General features: G+C 35.6%; 1 protein-coding gene across 22 annotated transcripts in view; it reads left to right on the top strand.

Annotated features, from left to right (window-relative positions):
- Positions 1 to 22541, top strand: part of EHBP1 (EH domain binding protein 1) — a 479572-nt gene that overhangs the window by 60911 nt on the left and 396120 nt on the right. For 6 of the 22 annotated variants that reach the window (XM_070572574.1, XM_070572554.1, XM_070572543.1 and 3 more), the window contains exons 1-2: positions 6831 to 6881; positions 12135 to 12239. The gene's annotated coding sequence lies outside the window, so the exon portion shown is untranslated. Of the gene's footprint in view, positions 1 to 757; positions 828 to 6266; positions 6353 to 6804; positions 7075 to 12134; positions 12240 to 22541 lie in introns of those variants that run through there. The other 16 variants (XM_070572563.1, XM_070572581.1, XM_070572562.1 and 13 more) reach the window with 6 other exon arrangements.

Below are 22541 nucleotides of genomic sequence, written 5' to 3'. Positions count from 1 at the left end.
ATGGGAAGAGAAAGTTGTATTTTAATGGATTCCCAATTATACCTGAGTCAGTATTACTGGAGGTTGAGAAAGACAGACTCATTCTTGCAATATTGATCCCACAGTCTGTAGAAAGTACCAAGAATGTCATCTTGAAATCTGAAACAAAGTAAATCCATTATTTTAATTCATATTTCAGGACTTCAGTAGGAAATCACTCAAGTTACATATCTTAAGTCTTTTGCTAGAGTTTCCCCAGCTTCTTGTCTCTGCTTCTTTTGCACAAACATAAAAAAAGGAATGTGCTGGTCTTTTTATTTTTATTTTAAAAACAGAAATTGGAAGAACTTGTTGAGCATATTTGATACGACTAGGCTGAAGAACAGTTAGAGGAATTGTCTCCTTGGAATCAATTTGGGTCGGGGAAAGCTTGCTCAGCAGCGTCCTGCCACCCAGGGTACTCAGTGCTCTCCAGAGAGACCAATATCCTCGGGCTGCTCAGTGGGAGGGGTGAACAACGTCATTAGTCCCTCGGTTTAAACAAAGGAGGCCCACAATGGCTATTTTGTTTTCAGCTTTGCCAAAGAACAAGGCTAAAGAGCATGTTACTCATGATTAATTCTGGAGAAAAAATTCCATGCAACTAGAATATTTTCCAAGATTTAAAACAAAACAAACAATATTTTCAACCCATATCAAAACCCTCTGAGGACAACTGATATTGCGCCCTGTGGAGAGTGCTGAGGAAAATGTGCTATTTGTTCTTATTCTTTTCCAGGCCTCATCCTCATGGCGCATTTTAAGGCTGACAAGACAAAAGCAGAGGCAAGGCTGCCAGTGGACAAATGGTGAGTGGGCAGCATGGGGCAGAACACAGAGGGAATTGATGGGTGGGAGGTGGGGGCAGCTCACCACTCACTGTAGGACCCTGAGTCAGTCACTTAACCTCATGGATCTGAGTCTCTTCACCTGTAAAATGGGATATGGGGCTAGATCAGTTGTCTCAACCTTCTCTAGGAGGCCTTTGCAGATTACTCAGGTTATATTTCTACTTCCTCTTCAGTACACCATTTTAAACTCCCTAATCATAACCTTCTCTTAGGCATAAGTACATATGGATTTATATTTTATCAGCAACTATAGAATTTCGATCCTGGTATGTGTAAACTGCAGATCACTCCTTCCACAGGTAGCTGGGGAAAGAGAGAAATGGAGGTTGGAAATAGAAAAGGAACTAAAGAGAGACAAAGTCGAGATTTTTGGAATGAACACTGAGGCAGGACCAAGGAAGACAAGCAGTAATAATCCCGGGCTTTGGAAGCACTTCCTGTGGTATCAGTGGGGAGAGACAGGGGAGATATGCGTGTACTTGGCATGAAGTTACCATGGGCAGATCCAGGGCTGCAAAACTCTGGGTATTGGGGGAGATCAATTCTCAAAGGTTTTTTTCCATCTCAAGCCTCCAACGTTTCTCTGAGACCCAGATATTTAGGAGGCAAGGCCCAGGAGATGGGAATCAAACTTCATGTTAGGCTTGGTTCCCCCCAAAATAATACCCTAAAAGAAGGATTTTAATGCAAGCTGTTTGTTTAGATGTTACCCTAGGAAGTCAATACAAAGTGTTAATGAACACATTGCTGCTATGGTCAACTGGGGCCCAGTCCCACTGGAGACCTCTGGACACTGTGTATCCCTCACCTCTGATTCGTCACACCTCAGGGATGAAATCTGGAGCATTTAGCCACCAACTATCTTTTACTCCTGGAAGCATTCAGTCCCCAGCACTTCCAGCAGGCTCCCAACCAGGTCAGCCCCTGCAGCTAGAAAAAGCCTTCAAGCAGAGTTGCAGATACTTGTAGTAGGAAGCCCTTGGTGCCCAAGGAATATGGACAGGACGATAGTGTGTCTGATAGACACCACCAAGTTATAAAATAAGAAAGACCTTGAACATTCAGAAGAGGCAGCCCAAGAAAGAATTCTTCTCACTCTGCGTATTTTTAACAATCCTGCAAAATGATTTATAAACTTCTTCTTGAAACTGCAGAAAAGAAGATACTGAAAGGTATCTTGCTAGTGAGTATGAAATGGTAAAGGGTTGAATATCCTTGTAGTAGTCATGACTACAAAGATGTATAAAAGTCATATTTATTTTAGTACAAGAAAACATAATTCTAATGGTTTTCAGAGGTTTACTCCAAACATCATTTTCCCTAACATGGTTTCCGCCATAGGGATTTAAGTCCTCTGTCTCAGAGTTCTTAAGAACATGGTCTCCATAGTTGAGGAACCACTGTTGTACAGGCTTTTGTTATTTCATTTTTTATTTATATTGTTCAACCCCATTAGAAACTGAGTTCTCTACAGTGATGCAGCTCTCTGAACTTTTCATGGTACCCAAAACAACTCCTTGAACATAGTAGTTCTTCAGTACTCTTGTGGATGCCATCCTAGTTTTGGTCAACAGTTGCAGAGTTGTATTTCCAAAACTATTAGGGAAATGATACAAATTTATAAGGGAAAAATCTATCTTGATGACAAACGGTCAAAGATATGAACAGTTCATGTGAGAGGAGGAGGTTCACACAGAAACGGTAAACCAGTGTGAAACATGCTAAGCTCCTCTAATAACTGTAATAGGAATCTATTGTTTGGTCTGGCCAGAGCCCTTCCCTTTGGCACCCTGTCTTTGGGTTAATGCTCTTCCTTCCACTCCAGACAGCTCTGAGGGACCGCCAGTTATAGTGCCCCACTCCCTGGCCACAGTTGATAGGTTTAGGAGTGAGCAACATGCTCAAGCTAGGCCAGTAAGGATCCTTGCCCAGGAATGTGGAATTGGCAAAGAGATGCAGTCATCGTCAATATGAAGCATGGGAGCTCTCGGAGGCCAGGTTTCCTACTATGTAGAAGAGCCTGGGTTGAGAAAATGAAACCAATGCACAGACCAAAGCAGAGACAGAGGGAGGAAACAAGCACCCAGCTGTATTGCTGCTTTTCCTTCCTATAAAAGGTTGAGATTTTTTACTTGAAACCAAAGGCTCCATCTAATACAATGGAAAAATACAAATGTAAATAAATGCAAGATAGGATCCTTGTACCAACAAAATAAGAACAGCAGTACACAAAGATGAAAGTTTGGATGCACCTGATGATTCTGTAAGCTAATGCTTTTTTCTGGAAAGCATCTTGGACACATGCGACGTGAATCAGAGATTAAACCTTTAAAATTCTTCACAACCCTGAGCTTATAATTCCATGATTAATAGAAATGATCAAACACTTTGTCCAAGTTATAGTAATTTGGGTTGATGAAAAGAAAGAAATTAGCATTTATTGAGTTTTGGAATGCAACAAATAGTACGCTAAGAACCCTGTGTAGTAATAAAGCTAACAATATTGAACAGTTACGATGTGTTAAGCACAGTTCTAAGGGCTTATGTGTATAAACTATCTCATATAATTCTCAAACTAATCATATGAGGTGGGTACTATTATTATTCCTATGTTTTAGATGAGGAATTGGTGCCTCAGAGAGGTTAAGTAATTTGCCCAAGTTCACACAGATGGTAAGTGGTAGAGCCGGGATTCAAATGTGGCCAGTCTATCAGATCTCACCCCTTAGCTATACATTAATATTATTTTATTTAGCTTTGGAAAATGTAACATATACCAAGGAGGTAATTCAAAGGAAAGAAAAGACATATGGATGTGTGTACAAGTACTCATCAGTATAACTAAAAACTAGGAAAAGCCCACATACACACCTATCAGGAAACAGGAGGACAGCAAATATGATGCTTTGATACAATAAAACATTACTGCTGGGAGGAATGATAAAAATGAGAAAAAATAAAAAGTGGGGAAAGGATTATAGAAAACAATAGCAGATGAAACAAAGTATAATTTAGAATGATAATTAGTGCTTCCTAACAATGATGCACAATTATTTTTATGCAAGGAGCAGAATGGAAAAAGTCTTCAGGGTTTATGAAAAGGTGAAATTTGAAGAGGATTTTTTTAGTAAGTTCATGTTGCTATTGGTACTTAGATACTCCTATTTAACTTTCATTGTGAAGTTGATCCAATACCCAATTAAAAGCAAACTTATTAAAGATTTAAAGTAACGTTAATAGACGAAAATAAAGAGAGGCCTGCAAGATTAAAAAGGTTTTTTTTTTAATTAGAAAAGCCTCATTTGAAGAATATAAATAAAAATGGGAAGGACTGTATAATGTACAGAGAGAAGAAGTATAAATAAAAAAGGTAAACACATTTCCTCACGTGCCCCTTAGCGTCTTGCTCCAGTGCTGCCATCCTGAGGCCCCCACCCGGAAGCTTCCTCAGAGCAAATGTGGTACAGGACTTCGTTTGTCTCTCTTATGGCGCTTGCTCCTTTCCACCTTGTCTTAGAGCTATCTGTGTCCTGGCTCCCTTCTCACCCATAAGCTCTGTAAAGGTAGCAGCCATATGTCTTCAACATCATTGTAGACCCCAGATGCCCCACATAATGCCACATGGTGGGTGCCCAATACGTGTTTGTTAGATGAATAAGTGTTCTTATAAGAATAAAGAGACTTGGAAGGCATAGTTTTGAACAATAAGCAACTGAGATTGGGGATATTAGAATGGTTGTCCTTCAGAAAGTGATTTTTTTCTGCCAGATTGAGGAGATGAGTGGTGTAGTTCTGATGGACTCCAGAAGAGTAGCAGAAGCATAAGGTGATTTTGATTTCATGAGCTCTGAGGCCAATATATCTGGAGATGATGAAAACAACTATAAGTTCTGATTGATGATTGCAGCTGGCAAAGAACATTGAAAAGAGAGAAGCTGAAGAAAGAGTAAATGGGAATAGAAAATCAGAGAAGACATTTTGGAGGTGCTATCCCAAAGAAGTCTTACCATCTTTCTGTCAAAAGGCCCAGGGTCCATCTTTTTATGGCTGTTTAAAATAAAAAGCCAGGTTTTCTGTTTCCACCTCCTTTAATCATAGTGAGTTCATTGGTATCAGCAAAGTGGGTTGGACATTCTTTCACACACACACACACACACACACACACACACGTGGCTCTTCAGTGACCTTTCGTCCCCTACCACACTTCCCCATCAACTCATCAGATAAACTAAGTAATTGTTGGCTATGCATAAGTATCCATCTGGCTTTCACTGAATAGAAATGAAAATGCTTTGCTTTTACAAAAACTTATGTGGGGAACTTGTATCTCAAAAGAGATGTTTGTAATACCAAAGTGTATTTTGTTTTATTAAATCCAGATTGTTGGGTGGAGTCCCTTAGCTAAAAGTCACTCTCAAGCAAAACGAATTGTTTGTTATTCTCACAAAGAATTTACAGGAAGCAATTTGTAAAGGTTGCCATCAGGCTGAAGTCATTGTTGGCACTAGGAATCAGTGTGTCATCAACCTCAGGGCAGTCATTTAACCTGGGTCTGCTCAGAGAAATCTCCATAATGCAAGGAAAATTGAATTCTACTGCCTCAGATTACAGTCACTTTTAATATTATTCCAATTTGATGAAGGAGTTTAAAATATTTGACGTATCAGTTTCTCTCATCCTGCCACTAATAGAAATATCCATTTTACATGTGCTTAACACTGGTCCTGTCATTACTGGCTATTTCAAAAATAGTTTTTTTAAATCTACTCTCCTTTGCTTGTTGTACTCAGGAAGTTGCTATAGGCATAGCTAGGAAACGAATGATTTGACAACTTATTCTGGCCCATTCCATCCAGTAGCCTGCCTGCCTGCTAATAGTAGCAAAAAAATTTCTACTTATCCTGAAGGAACTATCCTACAATCTAGCTGACAGATGGGACAATTGTTCTAGGTAGGCCTATGGGGGCTTCATTATAGCAGAGAAACCCTGGATCCAGGCATGCACTGAAGATGGACAGTTCTGTGCTCCCAATTTCTCCCGATGTCTTTATTTTTATCATCCTGGGCAAACAGGGCTAAAAAATGGAAACACATAGATTCAAACCATTAGCAAACATTAGACCAGTTCCTTATGTTTCCACCATCAAATGGGAAAACAAGGTCTTGGCAAAATCAAAATGATCATTTTTTAGGTTTAGCTAAATAATGCTCAAATCGTTTATAGATTCAGCAAAAATGTATTGAGTGCTGTGAGCCATCAGCACAAAGTAGACTGAAAATAATGCAGAAAAATCTTACTGTACAGACTCCCCAACTAGTAAATGATTTTGAATGTATGTTTTCCTGACTATACTTTGACAACATTCACATACTAATGTTAAAATCCCTCTGTCTCAGATGGAAGATGCGGCAACCATCAAGTCCAAGTGCTTAAGGATGCTTCACTCCGTTGAATAATTATCCTGGAAAAAGACTTAGGAGAAGTATGTGGTCCCCTCTTTCTCTTGTCCAAACACAAAGCTGCCCTTTGTGTAGCAGCTGAGACTGCTGTTTATAAGCCCCGTCATCCAGCACCCTGGTCTCTGGGCCTCCCAAGTTGATCAAGATTTGTTGATTGAATGAAGCCCTCTTTTGCTGACGGCCCGTGACCGGTGTGGCCTGTTGGCTGCTAACATCCTCCAACAGCTGATGCTTATAGTGTGACATGATTTGGGCTGATAGCACTTCCACAGCCCACCTGTTGTTCCCATCGCTTGTCTGTTCCACAGCTGATTAGGCAGCCTCCTGTCTGTGGTTCTCATGCATCTGGGCCAAAGAAATTAATTTGCACTCATCATTCTTAGTTGCAGCTGGCTAATTGGACTCTAGGGTCACTTCTTTGTCTTATATAATTAATCAAAGTCTACTTAGTTAATGATTGCAGTATTTGTCCAACAGATATCTATTGAACATTTACTATGTGTCCGGGCACTGTGCAAGGTGCAGAGGACACAACAGGCCACGCAAGTTCTGGTAGCCTAAAAAATTAACTTATTTCTCTAATTTCTACATAGTTTTTCTTTTTTTAAGTTGAAAAAATGTTTTAAAAATTAAGTAAGAAATCAAGATCCCTTCCTTTGTAATTTCTTCTATTGCTTCAAGCTCCTAGAAAGTATAATCTCTCTAGAGATCTGATCAACTTTCACTCACTCTTGTTTATTCGCTTGTGAGTTTAAAGATATTTTGTTACCTAAGACTTCTGGAATATATTTGGGGGGGGGGGTGGTATGAAGTATTTGATCTAAAATAATTTAATTTGAATTTCTAATGAATGATTCTCACAAACCTCTATTTTAAAACCTTCTCTATTGTTTTGCACTTGGTTGTTTTTTAATCCTTGTAAATAACTGGGCCTGTTTCTGAGGTTTTTCTTCTGTTTCACTGACTTATGTTTCTATGTTGTTTGCTCATTGTACTTTCTCTTTTTTAGAATATTTTTGTTATCCTTACCTCTTTACTTTTCTAAATGAGTATTATGACATTCTTTTTAAATTCTAAAGAGAATTCCCTTTTTATTTTGATTGGGATTGAATTAAATTTAAAAAGACCATGTTAAGAATTGACATCTTTACAATATTTTATTCTTCCTAGATGTTATTGTCCAATAAACTTTATTACTTGGTTTATATAGCCAAACACTTCTTATTAAGTCTACTCCCTTTATATGTATTTTATTGCTATTGTAAATTGAATCTCTTTTGTAAGTTACATTTTTCTAGTTTAATAACTGTTGAGATTCAAGAATCTTAATGGCTTTTCTATATTTTATAATTTATCTCACTGTCTATTATTCTATTAAATCTAAAAATTTTAGCTGATTCCTTAGGCATTTTGTTAGATACATAATCAATTGTCTTCAAATAGTAATGTTTTTTGTTTCTCCCATTATTTATTTCTCTTGGGTTTGTTTCGTCTCTCTTCTTACACTGGCCTGAACTACCAAAACAATATTAAATCAGAATGATGATAGAGGGCACGTCTCTAGTAATATCATTTTAAGTATGTCTCCTCATGCCTTAAGTTAATCAGTAACACTGAGTAAGGGAAGGGAAATGGCAGAAAGTTTAGGATCAAACATTTCTGCATGGAAAACTTGACCTTTCATAAATTTAATAAGTATGACCAGCTTATGCTTCTTGGTCTTCTGAGCAAGATCTAGAAATTATGATATTGTGGTGCTATTAGTAAAATTGAATCAGGAACTGGAAATATGATATTTGTCATAAATTGAAGCTTTATTCTAATATCTCAGGAAGACATTGCTATAACTTTCACAAAGTCATAGTTTGAATGTCGGGTTCTCCAAAAATTGTATGTCATGCTGATTTCAAAGGCAATGTAGCTACTAAGGAATAAATTATGATTTTGAACAACAGTATCAAGAACATTCATTCTTTCAGTGTGCTATACTCCTAGAAAAACTACTGGAAGTCAAAATTATATAAGAGAAGCCAAGTTTTTCCATAGAAATATTGGCATAATAAATCCACAGCTGAATTCATAACTAAGGGTCAAATATCCAAATTTTCCCGGCAATGACTACAAACAGCATAGTAGATAAAATATAAATGTTATATAATATAAAGCTTCTCCATAAACTAACTTATTAATTTATTGACTAGGGCAGCACAGTTACCCATCATGTGACTTTTTATTTCCTAGAGCATCATCATCTTCTGTAACCATTTCTCATTTTTTGGTCATTTCTTCCTATTTTAAATAAAGTAAAGGAAAAAGTGAGGGAAAATGCTTAACAAGGTCATAAACCACAGAAGGGCTTCTTTGGTGTGTTGATTTGGAGCATAGGTTTTAGAGTAAGGCATACTTGGGCACAAGGCCTGGTTCTGCCTATTGTTCATTTAAAAATATTTAGTGAGTTCTAGATGCTTGGGATACAACAGTGGACAAAACAGACAACATCCCCACTCTCATAGAGTTTACATTTTAGGACCGCTTCTGGCCATGACATAAGAAAGTCTTTAACATCTCTAGGCTTCAACTTCCTCCTTCATAAAATAAGAATAACAGCACCTACCTCATAGGGTCATTTAAAAAATTAAATTAGGTAATGTCTGTGAAGCACCTAGCACTTGTAAGAGGTCAATAACTGGCAGTTGGTTTTTATATTTTAAATATCTGCTTTTGAAAAAAATTGTAAGAAATACTCATTGTAGAAAAGGAGAGCATTTAAATCATCCATAATCTTATCATCTAGAGATAACTATTATTATTATTTTAATATATACTTCCAGATTTCTTTTCTATACATATATTTTTAAAAAGAGAATCTATAGCACGTACTTTTATTTTGAGATCTATTTTGCCCAATTGCTCTTCAGAAGGGTTGACCAGTGTATACTCCCACCAGTTGTATGTGGGAGTGCCTGTCTCTCTTTGGAGAGATTTAATGTCAATTGAAAACTTTGAAAGAATGCCGCTCTCATTAGATCATGCGAATTTTGCTATAGCTATTGACTATGACTTCTAAGTTAAAAAATGAGACCACTGGATCCATGCCATAATCAGAGATCATTTGGCTGCAAAGACGCACTCAAGTTACTTGAAAAATAGAGAGTGTCTTCTAAGGCTATGTGTGGACTTGAGCCAGAACCAGAATCAGAAAGCCATCAGGGCCCCAAATACTCCTGCCTTCCTCTCCGGAACCTCATCAACAAACTCATGGGCTCTCTGCTTCTCTCCGTGCATCTGCTTGTGCCACCCTCCAGAGCTTGGGTGCCAACTTGCACATGGCCCATAGGGCCACTTTGTGATCTTTCAGTCCAGCTTTTATGGTTATTTACCCTCACCTCAATTTGCAATTCCAAGTTTCTGAAAAAGGAATCTAATTGACCCAGCTCATTTTCTTCTGAACAGTCTACAGATGAGTGCTTTGGGTCAGGTGTCCCTCCTTTGTCCAATCTGCTGTGGCCAAGCGATAGGATCATGTAATGTAGAGTATGACCATTAGAGCATCAGGAGATGTGAGCAGGGAAGGGTATATGAGAAAGTAGGAATATTTGGAACATTCTAACTAAGGATCTTTGCCAGATGTAAGGGGTAGTCTAATAGATATAATTTTGATGGTCTAATATTTGGAAGATATTTTAATGGTTTATGGAGGCAATGGTTTGGAATATTTGAAATTAGAACTGTCCCTCAAAATGTAGAGTGTATAGTCACCATTTCTAGAGCAAACAAGGTATACTAGAAAAAAGTCATAGCATCTGAAATCAGATGATTTTAGAGTACTTTCTAGCAAATATTCAATAAATATTACCTAAAAATAATACATATAAGACTTAAAGATCAGTTTGCCCCTTATTCCACTGCCTTGAAAAGAAATTTTCTGCTTTTTTGAACTATGCATGTCATCAGCAGTAAGAGCTTCCCCTTGTAATCTGATATTATGCAGAATATACTCGCCTTTTAAATGTATGCACTAATCCTGACTTGTGGTGAATTGTCATCTTTTGATCCTGCTTAGCATACTGGGATATCACTGTATCAAGAAGCCTCAAAGTTTGGCTTAAATAATGGCTGGAGTCAAAATCGCATAACCTTGATATAATCCTGTATCTAGAATATCAAATGTCCTCCCACCTATGGCCCAGTTCTGGTTTTAGTCTTATAAAAATGAATTGGTGGGAGAAAATATTTGCAAACCATGTATCTAACAAAAGCCTTACATTTAGAATAGATATTTCTTTTAAAAACTCTCAAACCTCAACAGTGAAAAACAAACAATACCGTTATAAAATGGGCAAAAGACATAAAGAGATTTCACAGAAGAGAATGTACGGTTTGCAAATAATGACAGGAAAAGATGCTCAACATCATTAGCCATTAGGGAAATGCAAGTTAAAACCTCAGTGAGATATCATTACTCACCTATCAGAATGACTAAAATTAAAAAATAGTGATCATACTAAGTACTGGTGAGGATGCAGAGAAACTGGATCTGTCATACATTGTAGTTGGGAATGTAAAATGGTAGAGACACACTGGAAAACAGTTTGGCGTCTTCATACAAAACTAAATATGCAACTCAGCAATAACACTCTTGGACATTTATCCCAGAAAAATGAAAACTTGTGTTCACACAAAACCTGTACAAGGATGTTCATTGCAGCTTTATTCCTACTCGCAAAATACTGGAAACAGTCCAAATACCCTTTAGTGGACGAATGGTTGAACACACTCTGTACATCCATACAGTGGAATACTACTCAACAATAAAAACGAGTGAACTATTGACACATGAAACAACCTAGATGAATCTTAAGGGCATTATGACTAGTGAAAAAAGTCAATCTCAAAAGGCTAAATGCAGCAAGATTCCATTTTTATCACATTTTTGAAATAAAACTATGGAGATGGAGAAGAGGTTAGTGGTAGCCAGACGACAAGGAGGGGATGAGGTGGGGGAGGGCTAATACAAAGTGGTGGCACAAGGGAATTCTTTTGTGATGATGCAACAGCTGAATCTTGATTGTAGTTGTGGTTACATGAATCTATACATGGGATTAAACTGTATAAAGCTACACACACACACACATGAATGCAGGTTAAAAAAATGGTGACGACTGAGTAACATAGCAACTGTGATTGGTACATTAACAGTAATGTACCAGTATCAATCTCCTAGTTTTATTATACTATGGTTATATAAGATGACACAGTGAAGGGTACGTGGGACTCTTTATGCTATAGGTGCAACTTCCTGTGAATCTATAATTATTTCAAAATAAAAAGCTTTAAAAAATGAATTGTAACCATTACTACGGCACTGATATTTTTTTACTTTTATCAGCTATTTTCAGGGATATTGAAGAATTGAATTTACCAGGCAAAGATAAGATAATGATGCTGCTATTTTAAAAACAATCTTGTCCAAAAGGAATATTATCTTTTGAAGTAGTCATCTTGGTAGTTTGACCATTTATGCAAATATTTTGGGTCATTGTAGATAAAATGTTTTAGAAATCCTCTTTTGTAATTGCCTACAGAGATCATGAGCCATACGCAAGTATGTAACCTATTACTTTATAGGACACTCTCTTGAGCTAAGATATTATCTTCCTACCTCCGTTTACTTCTTCTTAGTTCCATACATTTCCCGAATAAAGATGAGCTTATCTGGCACAGGTGGGACACTCCTAAGAAAAAGGAAAAAAAGAGGGTCCATCAGTTTCTTCTAATCAAAGGAAGATCTTTTCTTTGTTTCAGTCACTGGAAAACTTGTGCTGTGAACTTGTCAAGTGTGAAACATTGTCCAGATGTGATGGAGGACTGTGAATTTTCCTCGTGTCAATGCCTTTCCTTGTTGCCAAGGTATGGGATATTTGAAAGAAATTGAAGCAGCACTCATTTATTTTAAAGCAGTTGAATAGCTAAATCAAGGAAACTTTTTATTTTTTGTTTAATTGAAGTTTTCTCAGCTCTTGGTCTTTGGGGAACTAAATGCCTCCAGGAGATGCAACTTGAGGTTCCATTGTGGCTCACAAGGTTGTATTTTCTTACTGATGTGGCCAGAAGGTGAGGAAATGGAGCTTAAATCTGGGAAAGGAAAAACAAATATATCACGTGTTTGTTCAAGGAAGAATAGGTATTGAGATCCAAACTGGCCATGTGGATTTTGCAGATATTACCTGAAATCCTCATTTATTTCCTGTTGAAGAGCTGCCCTTAGCTCAGTGGAATCACAGATTTTGAAACATTATCTTACTATTCAGTAGAAATAAAGTCACAATTTCAAAAGAGATTCATAAATTTTGAGGAGCATGACTCATACTATAAGTTTCTTCAATTGCCCTTAGATTACAAACTCTGAATTAATAAATCGTCTCTAGCCAAGTTGCTCCATTTTAAGAAAAGTTCATTGAACTGAAAGTAATGCCAAATCTTTGAAATTTTAGAGGCAAGTATATGAATCTTGGTATTATACTAAATTTTATGGCTATGTAGTCAATCCTGGCTATTGCTTCGATCTACCTACTTGTGAAAAATTATATCCTCTTTTGAAGAAACTATTGAAATAAAAGAAAAAGCTACCAAATTTGATGTTAATCTGGAGTCCAAATTGAGACCAAATATACTTGCAGCATTAGACTAGATCTATAGACCTAGGCTTGTGTGCTTTGGAAGAAGTGATTATTCAGCTTTAGAACTATATTTGTATTACAGGCCAAAACTGCACCCCACCCCCCGCCCCGCCCCCCACCATAAACTGAGAATGAGCTGAGAGTAAACTGAGGGTGGGGAATAGCTTTCCTGGAGTGAAAAGGTGGATGATAATCTGGATGAAATCCAGAAGCAAGGCACCAATGTCTGTAGTGTTGTCTATTTGTGTAGGTGGGCCCAGATCCAAAACAGAATGCACAAATATTTGAATACTCCAGTATTATTTTGTTCTAGAATATATACAGGTTTGGTTCTGGTACCAGTTAAATCCCTAAATTTTGTCATTGTTTCTGTAATTCACACAAATGCACAAAAAATGGAGTTGGAGTTCAAATTCTTTCTTGTTTAGGATTTTGGGGAGTTATAGTTTATTTCCATTCCACTCAGCTTTAAATTATAAATTTCTATGAAATATATTTTGTACACTTGATCTTGTCTATTATATCCCTTTGTATATGTTAATTTTATTTTTATTGAAAAAGTAACTCAATAAATATGGTTGTTATAGAATACACTATTTGTAAAGTAGGTGAAAATCTCCAACCACTCACATATCCACCCAACCCCTTTCCACTCAACAAGTAGACACAGTCAAACTTTTGGTATCTTTCTAGACTTCTTTGAAGAACATGCAGGCGTACTTATTTGTTTTCACAAAAATCATACTCTGCATATCGTTACATAACTTTTCACAAATAATTCATCAGACTTACCTCTAATCTTTAAATGGCTACAGAGGTTTCCATTTTATGACTATTTCAGCATCTGTTCAACCATTCTCCTATTGTTGATATTTAGGTTGTCTCAAATTTTTAGCTATTACATATAATGTTCCTTATACATATATCCTTGCACAGTTGTACAAGTATTACTATAGAATATAAATCTAAAAGTATTAGTTAAAAATATTTTTAATTTTGATAGTTATTCATACGTTGTGATGATAGCTATTTGTTATTTGACACTTGTGGTTCCAAATAGATTGTCATAGTTGACGCTGTACCAGAAGTATATGATTTTTCTTTTCCCCATACCCTAGGCAACCCTGGATTTCATCAATGTGTTTGATTTATGGTAATTTGATGGATTAAAATGGAATCTCTCTCTCTCTTTCTTTTTTTACTGAGGAAGGCTAGCCCTCAGCTAACATCTGTGCCAATTTTCCTCTGCTTTATATGTGGGTGACTGTCACAGCGTTACCAACAAGTGGTGTAGGTCTGCACCTGGGATCCGAACCTGTGAACCCAGGCTGCCAAAGCCAAACTTAACCACCATGCCGCAGGGCTGGCCCCTGAAATCTCATTTTTAATTTGCATTTTCTTAATTGTCGGTGAAGCTGAACATCTTTTCATGTTTATTGTTTTAGCATTTTGCTCTTTAGTGTACTACTTGTTCACATTTTTTGCCTTTTTCCCTGTTGGGTGTTTTCCTTTTTAAAATTTGTTTATTTAAAGTTGTTTTTATACTAGGGATAGTATTCTTTCTCTGTTGTAAATGTCTTTTACAGAAGTTTTATATTTTTACGTGGTCATTTGTCCATCTTCTCCTGTGTGACTTCTGAGTTCTGTGTCTTAGGAAGACCTTTTCATCTCAAGGTTATACAAAGGTTTCCTATATTGTATTCTAAAAGTTTTCCTTTTTACATTTAGCAATTTAATCCCTTTGGAATTTAGTTTTTAAAATGTGTAGTATTAAGAGAACTCTAATTTTTTCTCCTAAATGGACATACAGTTGACCCCAAACTCTTTATTGATTAGTCCATTCTTTCCACAATGGTTTGAAGTGATGTATTTTTCACATGCCAAATTACGAATTTATGTGGATCTGTTTCTGAACACTATTTTATCCATTGATCTATTTCTGTACCAATATTCTATAACTTTAGCCATGATAGCTTTATAGTAAGCTTTGTTACTTAAAGTATTGAGTTCCTTCTCATTATTTTTATTCTTATAACTTGCTTTATAATTTTTGCAATTTAATCACTCAAATGAACTTAGAATTATGTTGCCAATTTCCATTAAAAAATCTCATTGGAGCTTTTAAATTTGAGACAATTTGTCTTTATAACATCACATCTTCCCATCTAGAATCATAACATGTTTTTCTCTTTTTCTGGGTTCTTTTAGATACTTTCTAGAAAATTTTATAGTTTTCTTCATCTCCTGCATATTTTGGGATAAGGTTGTTCCATTGCAGTTGATAGTTTAGTTGGTAATATAAATGGAGTCTTTTTTCATTATTTCTGATTGATTACTGTTGGTATCTACAAAGGCTATCAGTAATTTGAATATTGATCTTATGTCTGTCTTCCTTACTACTATCTCTTATTTAATAGTTTTTTAATCAATTCTTTTGTCTTTTTTAGATACATACACATGCCATTTTGTCTTATCTTTTCTAATATCTCTCTTTTTATGTATTATCTGTATGTGTGTGTACATATGTATGTGTGTATGTATGTATGTGTCTATCTAGCCACAGAAAGAATAAAGTAATTTTTTTCACCTTATTACATTGGTTAGGGTTTCCAGAACATTGTTGAACAATATCAGTGATGACAAGCATTTTTTGTTGTTTCTGATTCCAATGGACATCTCTCTCTAGTGCTTTAAGATTTCATATAAAGTTTGCTATTGACTTCTGATAGATACTCTTTATCAAATTGAGTAAGTTTTTCTTTATTCCTAGCTTACCAAAATGTTTGTCAAAGGGCCAGCCCCATGGCCAAGTGGTTAAAGTTCCCTGCGCTCCACTTCAGGGGCCTAGGTTCATGGGTTTGGATCCTGGGTGTGGACCTACTCTACTCATCAGCTATGCTGCAGAGGGATCCCACATACAAAGTAGAGGAAGATTGGCCTGGGTGTTAGCTCAGGGCTAACCTTCCTCAAGCGAAAAAAGGGAAGGATTGGCAACAGATGTTTGCTCAGAGTGAATCTTCCTGACATACACACACACACTTACACATACAAATTGTCAAGAACTGGTGTTGCCTTTTCTGAATCTATAAAACTGAGTAAATGACTTTTACTATGTTAATATCATGAATTAAAGTAATAGATTTTCTGATGTTGAACTATGCTTCCATTTCTAAATTCTATTTCATCATGATGTATTGCTTTTTCACTTATTGCTATATTTAGTTTGCTAATATTTAATTTTAGTTCTTTGTACTTATATTCATGGATGAGATTAGACTACAATTTTCTATTGTTTGTTTCTTGTGTATAATTTTTGTCTAGTATTGGTATAAATATTATGATAAACTTATAGAAGGAATTTGACAGATTTCCGTCTCTTTCCATAATCTGAAACAGTTTAAATGATGTAGAAGTTACCTGTACCTTAAAGGTTTGGAAAAATTTACAAAATCACCTGGGCCTGGAAATTTTGAGAGAAGAATATATTTGACTAACTTAAAAATATCTAAGGATATTGATCTATTTTTTACCTTTTCTTGTACATAGTTTGGCAAATTTGTATTTTCCTAGAAATTCTTCCATTTCATCCAGTTTCTCAATGTATTGCTATAAAGTTGCATATGCTATTTTAATATCTTTAACATCTCCTATATCTATTGTTATATGTTTATTTTATTATCAGTGCTATAATTGTGTTTTTCTCTTTTTTATTTAGTATTAGAGTTGGTAGAGTTTTGTTCATCAAATTTCTTTTTAAAGAACTAGTTTTCAAGTTGCAGGTTTTATTTCCATCAAATTTCTGTTTTATCTTTGTTATTTCCTTCCTTCTTTTTATTTTTTTGTTCTTTTTCCAGTTTCTTATGTTGAGTGCTCTGTTTGTTTATTTTCAATCTTTTTCTTACCAATAGATGCATCAAAAAGAATATACACTCCCCTGGGTAACATTTTGGCCATATTCCATAGCTTTTTTCCTTCTTACCTACTTTATTGAGGTGTAATTTACATACTATAAAGCTCATTGTAAGTGCAGAATTCGATGATTTCTAGTAAATGTATCAAGTTGTGCAACTATCATGACAATCTAATTTTCATTTCCATCACCCTAAAAAGAAACCTTCTCCTCTCTTGCAGTCATTCCCCATTCCCCATCCCTCGCCCCAGGCACTTGATCATTTTTTAAAACATAAATGTCCAAATCCCACTGCAGACTATGTAAGTCAGAATGTCTGGGGATGTGGTCATCCCATGTGTATGTTCTAAAAGATCTTCAGGCGATTCAACTTTGACTCAGGTTGAGAACCACTTTGATATGAGAAGAAAGCATTTCAACTAATGGTGAGGGAGGAATCAAGGAGAATTACAAAGTTAAATAATTCAATGGAACACAGTTTAAGAAATCAGAAATTCTTCAAATTACCTTGGTAGCACAAGATCCTTGAGTCCAGGGATTGAATCAATTCATTTTTATATTTCTTATGATGCCAAGTACAGTGATTTACATAAAGATGATGCTTCAAATATATGATTTTAATGTAGAACAGACTTTATTTTATACAGATGTCAAATCCACAAAGATTATTCCCTAAAAGGTATTTTTGAGTCAGCATTAAAACTTATTTAGGGCCACAGCTAGAAGGACCTGCAACTAAGATATACAACTATGTAGCAGGGGGGATTTGGGGAGATAAAGCAGAAAAAATATATATATTTTAAAAAAAACTTATTTAGAAAACTCTTTGTTTTTCATATACAGTTCCAAGGTTTATTAAAGTCTAACTTATAATAAAACATTGAAAGCACTGTATTTCCCAAACCAACACATTTCCTCTTCTTATAAAAAGCCACATGAGTTCATCATAATTAATGCTATGTAGCAAACCTTGCATAATAGTAATTAATTGACTTGAAACTGCATTCTCTGTATATTACAAAATGAGCAAATGTTTTTCTTTGGATAATCATTCTTCAGCAGAAAATACTTTTTTTTAACAGTCCTTTAATCTATTTATTAGTACTTCAATAATATTGAAGTACCATACTACCAATTTAGTTTAAATATTCCAATTCAGTTAAACATTTGAACTCTCTGGAACTCTTGAATTGGGGATTGGTTTGTAATTATGACATTTGTAGATATAGTATACTGTAACACTAAAGTTTTTTTATTGTAATAAAAACACATAAAAATTTACCATCTTAACTGTTTTTAAGTGTACAGTGGTGTTATATACACACGCTGTTATGCCATAGATCTCTAGAACTTTTTCATGTTGCAAAACTGAACCTCTATAGGTATTGAACAATAAATCTCCTTTTCGTCCTTCACCCAGCCCCTGGCACCTGCCATTCTACTTTCTGTTTCTAAGAGTTTGACTGTTTTAGATACCTCACATAAGTGGAATCATGCAGAAATTGTCTTTTTGAGACTGGCTTATTTCACTTTGTGTAATATGCTCAAGGTTTATCCGTGTTGTAACATTTGACAGGATTTCCTTTTTTTTGGTAAGGAAGATTGGCCCCGAGCTCACATCTGTTGCCAATCTTCCTCTTTTTTTTTTTTCGACTCCCCAGAGCCCCAGTGCATGTTTGTGTATCCTCGTTGTTAAGTCCTTCTAGTTATTCTATGTGGGATGCTGCCACAGCACAGCACACAACACAATTTGCGTGTTGATTTTGTGTCCTGAAACTTTGCTAAACTCATTTGTTAGTTCTAGCAGGTTTTTCTGTGTGTGTGGAATCTTTAGCATAAATTCCCTGAGGGTGAGGACCAGTTACAATCTTAATCAAGGTCATGAGAAGAAAATACGGCAATAGCTGACACACTAAACAGAAGCTCAAACTCAGCAAACGTGTTCTACTCCAAGTCAGTCACTAATTTGCATTGTTTCCTTATGCAAACTTTTTTTCTCCTCCAAGTATCTATTTTCCCTTCTAACAACTGGGATAATATTGCTAGATTCATTTTACCTCCCCAAGGTCCTGTGAGATTATACTATACTAATGTTTGTATGTAAATTACTTTGTGCTAATTGGTGATAAGAATAACTTCAGTGTGGGGTTGCAGCATAATCTTTTTATGGGAAAAGATTGATTCCTCAGTTTTATTCTGAAAAGAAAATGAAATTTCATAAAGATGGTAAATTTTGGATTTGCATTTATATTGATCCTTTTTTTAAAATTGAGGTAGCATTGGTTTATAGCATTATATAAATTTCAAATGTACATCATTATATTTGGATTTCTGTGTGGTCTGCATCGTGTTCACCACCCAAAGGTTAATTACTATCCATCGCCATGCACATGTGCCTCCGTCCCCTCTGGTAACCACCAATCTAATCTCTGTATCTGTGTGTTTGGTTGTTGTTGTTGTTGTTGTTATTTTTGTTTTCTACTTATGAGTGAGATCATACAGTATCTGACCTTCTCCATCTGACTTATTTCACTTGGCGTAATGCCCTCAAGTTCCATCTATGTTGTCACAAATGGCAATATTTAATCTTTTTTTATAGCTGAAGTATTCCATTGTGTGTAAATACCATATCTTCTTTATCTATTCATCCCTTGATGGGCACTTAAGTTGTTTCCAAGTCTTGGCTATTGTGAATAATGCTGCAATGAACATAGGGGTGCATATATCTTTATGCATTCGTGTTTTCATGTTCTTTGGATAATTACTCAGTAGTGGAATAGCTGGATCATATGGCTGTTCTATTCTTAATTTTTTGAGGAATCCCCATACTGTTTCCCATAGTGTCTGCACCAATTTGCATTCCCCCAGCAGTGTATGAGAGCTCCCTTTTCTCCACATCCTCTCCAACACTTGTTATTTTTTGTCTTGTTAATTATAGCCATTCTGATGGTTGTGAGGTGATAGCTCATTGTAGTTTTGATTTGTGTTTCCCTAATAATTAGTGATGTTGAACATCTTTTCATGTGACTGTTGGCCATCTGTATATCTTCTTTGGAGAAAAGTCTGTTCAGATCTTTTGCCCATTTTTTAATTGGGTTGTTTGTTTCTTTGTTGTTGAGATGTATGGGTTCTTTATATATTTTGGATACTAACCTCTTATCAGATATATGGTTTGCAAATATCTTCTTCCAATTGTTAGGTTGTCTCTTTGTTTTGTTGATGGTTTCCTTTGCTGTGCAGAAGCTTTTCAGTTTGATGTAGCCCCATTTGTTTATTTTTTCTATTGTTTCCCTTGCCTGGTCAGACACGGTATTTGAAAATATGCTGCTAATGTTGAAGAGTGTACTGCCTATATTTTCTTCTAGAAGTTTTGTGGTTTCAGGTCTTACCTTCAAGTTTTAAACCATTTTGAGTTAATTTTTTTGTATGGTGTAAGATAATGGTCTACTTTCATTCTTTTGCATGTGACTGTCCGGTTTTCCCAACACCATTAATTGAAGAGACTTTCCTTTCTCCATTGTGTGTTCTTGGCTCCCTTGTCAAAAATTAGCTGTCCATAGATGTGTGGGTTTATTTCTGGGCTCCCGATTCTGTTCCAGTCTGTGTCTACTTTTGTGCCAGTACCATGCTGTTTTGATTACTATAACTTAGTAGTATCTTGAAATCAGGGAATGTGATACCTCCAGCTTTGTTTTTTTTCTTAGGAATCCTTTGGCTATTTGGGGTCTTTTGTTGTTCCATATAAATTTTAGAATTCTTTGTTCTATTTCTGTGAAAAATGTTGTTGGCACTTTGATAGGGATTGCATTGACTCTGTAGATTGCTTTAAGAAGTATGGACATTTTAACTTAATTCTTTCAGTCCCGGAACATGGAATATCTTTCCATTTATTTGTGTCTTCTTCAATTTCTTTCAACAATGTTTTATAGTTTTTCAGTGTGCAGGTGTTTTACCTCTTTGGTTAAATTTATTCCTAGGCATGTTATTCTTTTTGTTGCAATTATAAATGAAATTGTATTCTTAATCTTTCTTTCTGCTGCTTCATTGTTAGTATATAGAAATGCAACTGATTTTTGTATCCTGCAACTTTAGTTTATTCAATTATTATTTCTAACAGTTTTTTTGGTGAATTCCTTAGGGTTTTCTATATACAAAATCATGTCATCTGCAAATAGTGACAGTTTTACTTCTTCTTTTCCAGTTTGGATCCCTTTTATTTATTTTTCTTGCCTAATTGCTCTGGCTAGGACTTCCAATACTATGTTAAATAAGAGTAGTGAAAGGGGGCATCCTTGTCTTGTTCCTGTTCTTAGAGGAATGGCTTTCAGTTTTTTTCTGTTGGGTATGACATTAGCTGTGGGTTTGTCATATACAGACTTTATTATGTTGAGGCACTTTCCTTCTATACCCTTTTTATTCAGAATTTTTATCGTTAATGGATGCTGCATCTTGTTGAGTGCTTTCTCTGCATCTATTGAGATGATCATATGATTTTTATTCTTCGTTTTATTAATGTGATGCATCATGTTGACTGGTCTGCAGATGTTGAACCATCACTGCATCCCTGGAATAAATCCCACTTGATCATGGTGTATGATCTTTTAAATATGATGTTGTATTCAATTTGCTGGTATTTTGTTGAGGAGTTTTGCTTCGATGTTCATCAGTGATGTTGGCCTATAATTTTCTTTATTTGTGTTGTCCTTGTCTGGTTTTTGTATCAGGGTGATATTGGCCTTGTAGAATGGGTTAGAAAGCTTCCCTTCCTTTTCAACTTTTTGAAAGAATTTGAGAATGATAGGTGTTAAGTCTTCTTTGAATGTTTGGTAGAATTCACCAGGGAAGCCATCTGGTCCTGGACTTTTATTTTGGGGGAGGTTTTTGATTACTGTTTTGATCTCCTTACTGGTGATTGATCCAGTCAAATTCTCTGTTTCTTCTTGATTCAGTTTTGGAAGGTTGTATGAGTCTAAGAATTTATCCATTTCTTCTGGATTATCCAATTTGTTGGCATATAGCTTTTTGTAGTATTCCTTATAATTTTTCGTATTTCTGAGGTGTCCATTGTAATTTCTCCTCTTCCATTTCTGATTTTATTTATTTGAGCCTTCTCTTTTTTTCTTGGTGAGTCTAGCTAAAGGTTTGTCAATTTTGTTTATCTTTTCAAAGAACCAGCTCTTAGTTTTGTTGATTTTTCTATCATTTTTTCAGTCTCTATTTCATTTATTTCTGCTCTGATTTTTATTGTTTCCTTACTTCTACCGACTTTGGGCTTTGCTTTTTCTTTTTTCTCTAGTTCCTTTAAGCACACTATTGGAATCTTTGAGATTTTTCTTGTTTTTTGAGGTAGGTCTGTATTGCTATTAAATTCCCTCTTAGTACCACTTTTGCTGTATCCCACAAATTTTGGCATGGCATATTTTCATTTTTCAGTTGTCTCCAGGTATTTTTTTATTTCTTCTTTGATTTCTTTGTTGACCCAATAGTTGTTCAGTAGCATTTTGTTTAATCTCCACATATTTGTGGCTTTTCCAGTTTTCTTCGTGTTGTTGATTTCTAGTTTCATACATTGTGGTCAGAAAAGATACTTGGTATTATTTCAATCTTCTTAAATTTATTCAT

The sequence above is a fragment of the Equus przewalskii genome, chromosome 14, assembly GCF_037783145.1.
Source record: "Equus przewalskii isolate Varuska chromosome 14, EquPr2, whole genome shotgun sequence".
NCBI lineage: Eukaryota > Metazoa > Chordata > Mammalia > Perissodactyla > Equidae > Equus > Equus przewalskii.
This window is presented reverse-complemented; position numbering and strand designations above follow the sequence as displayed.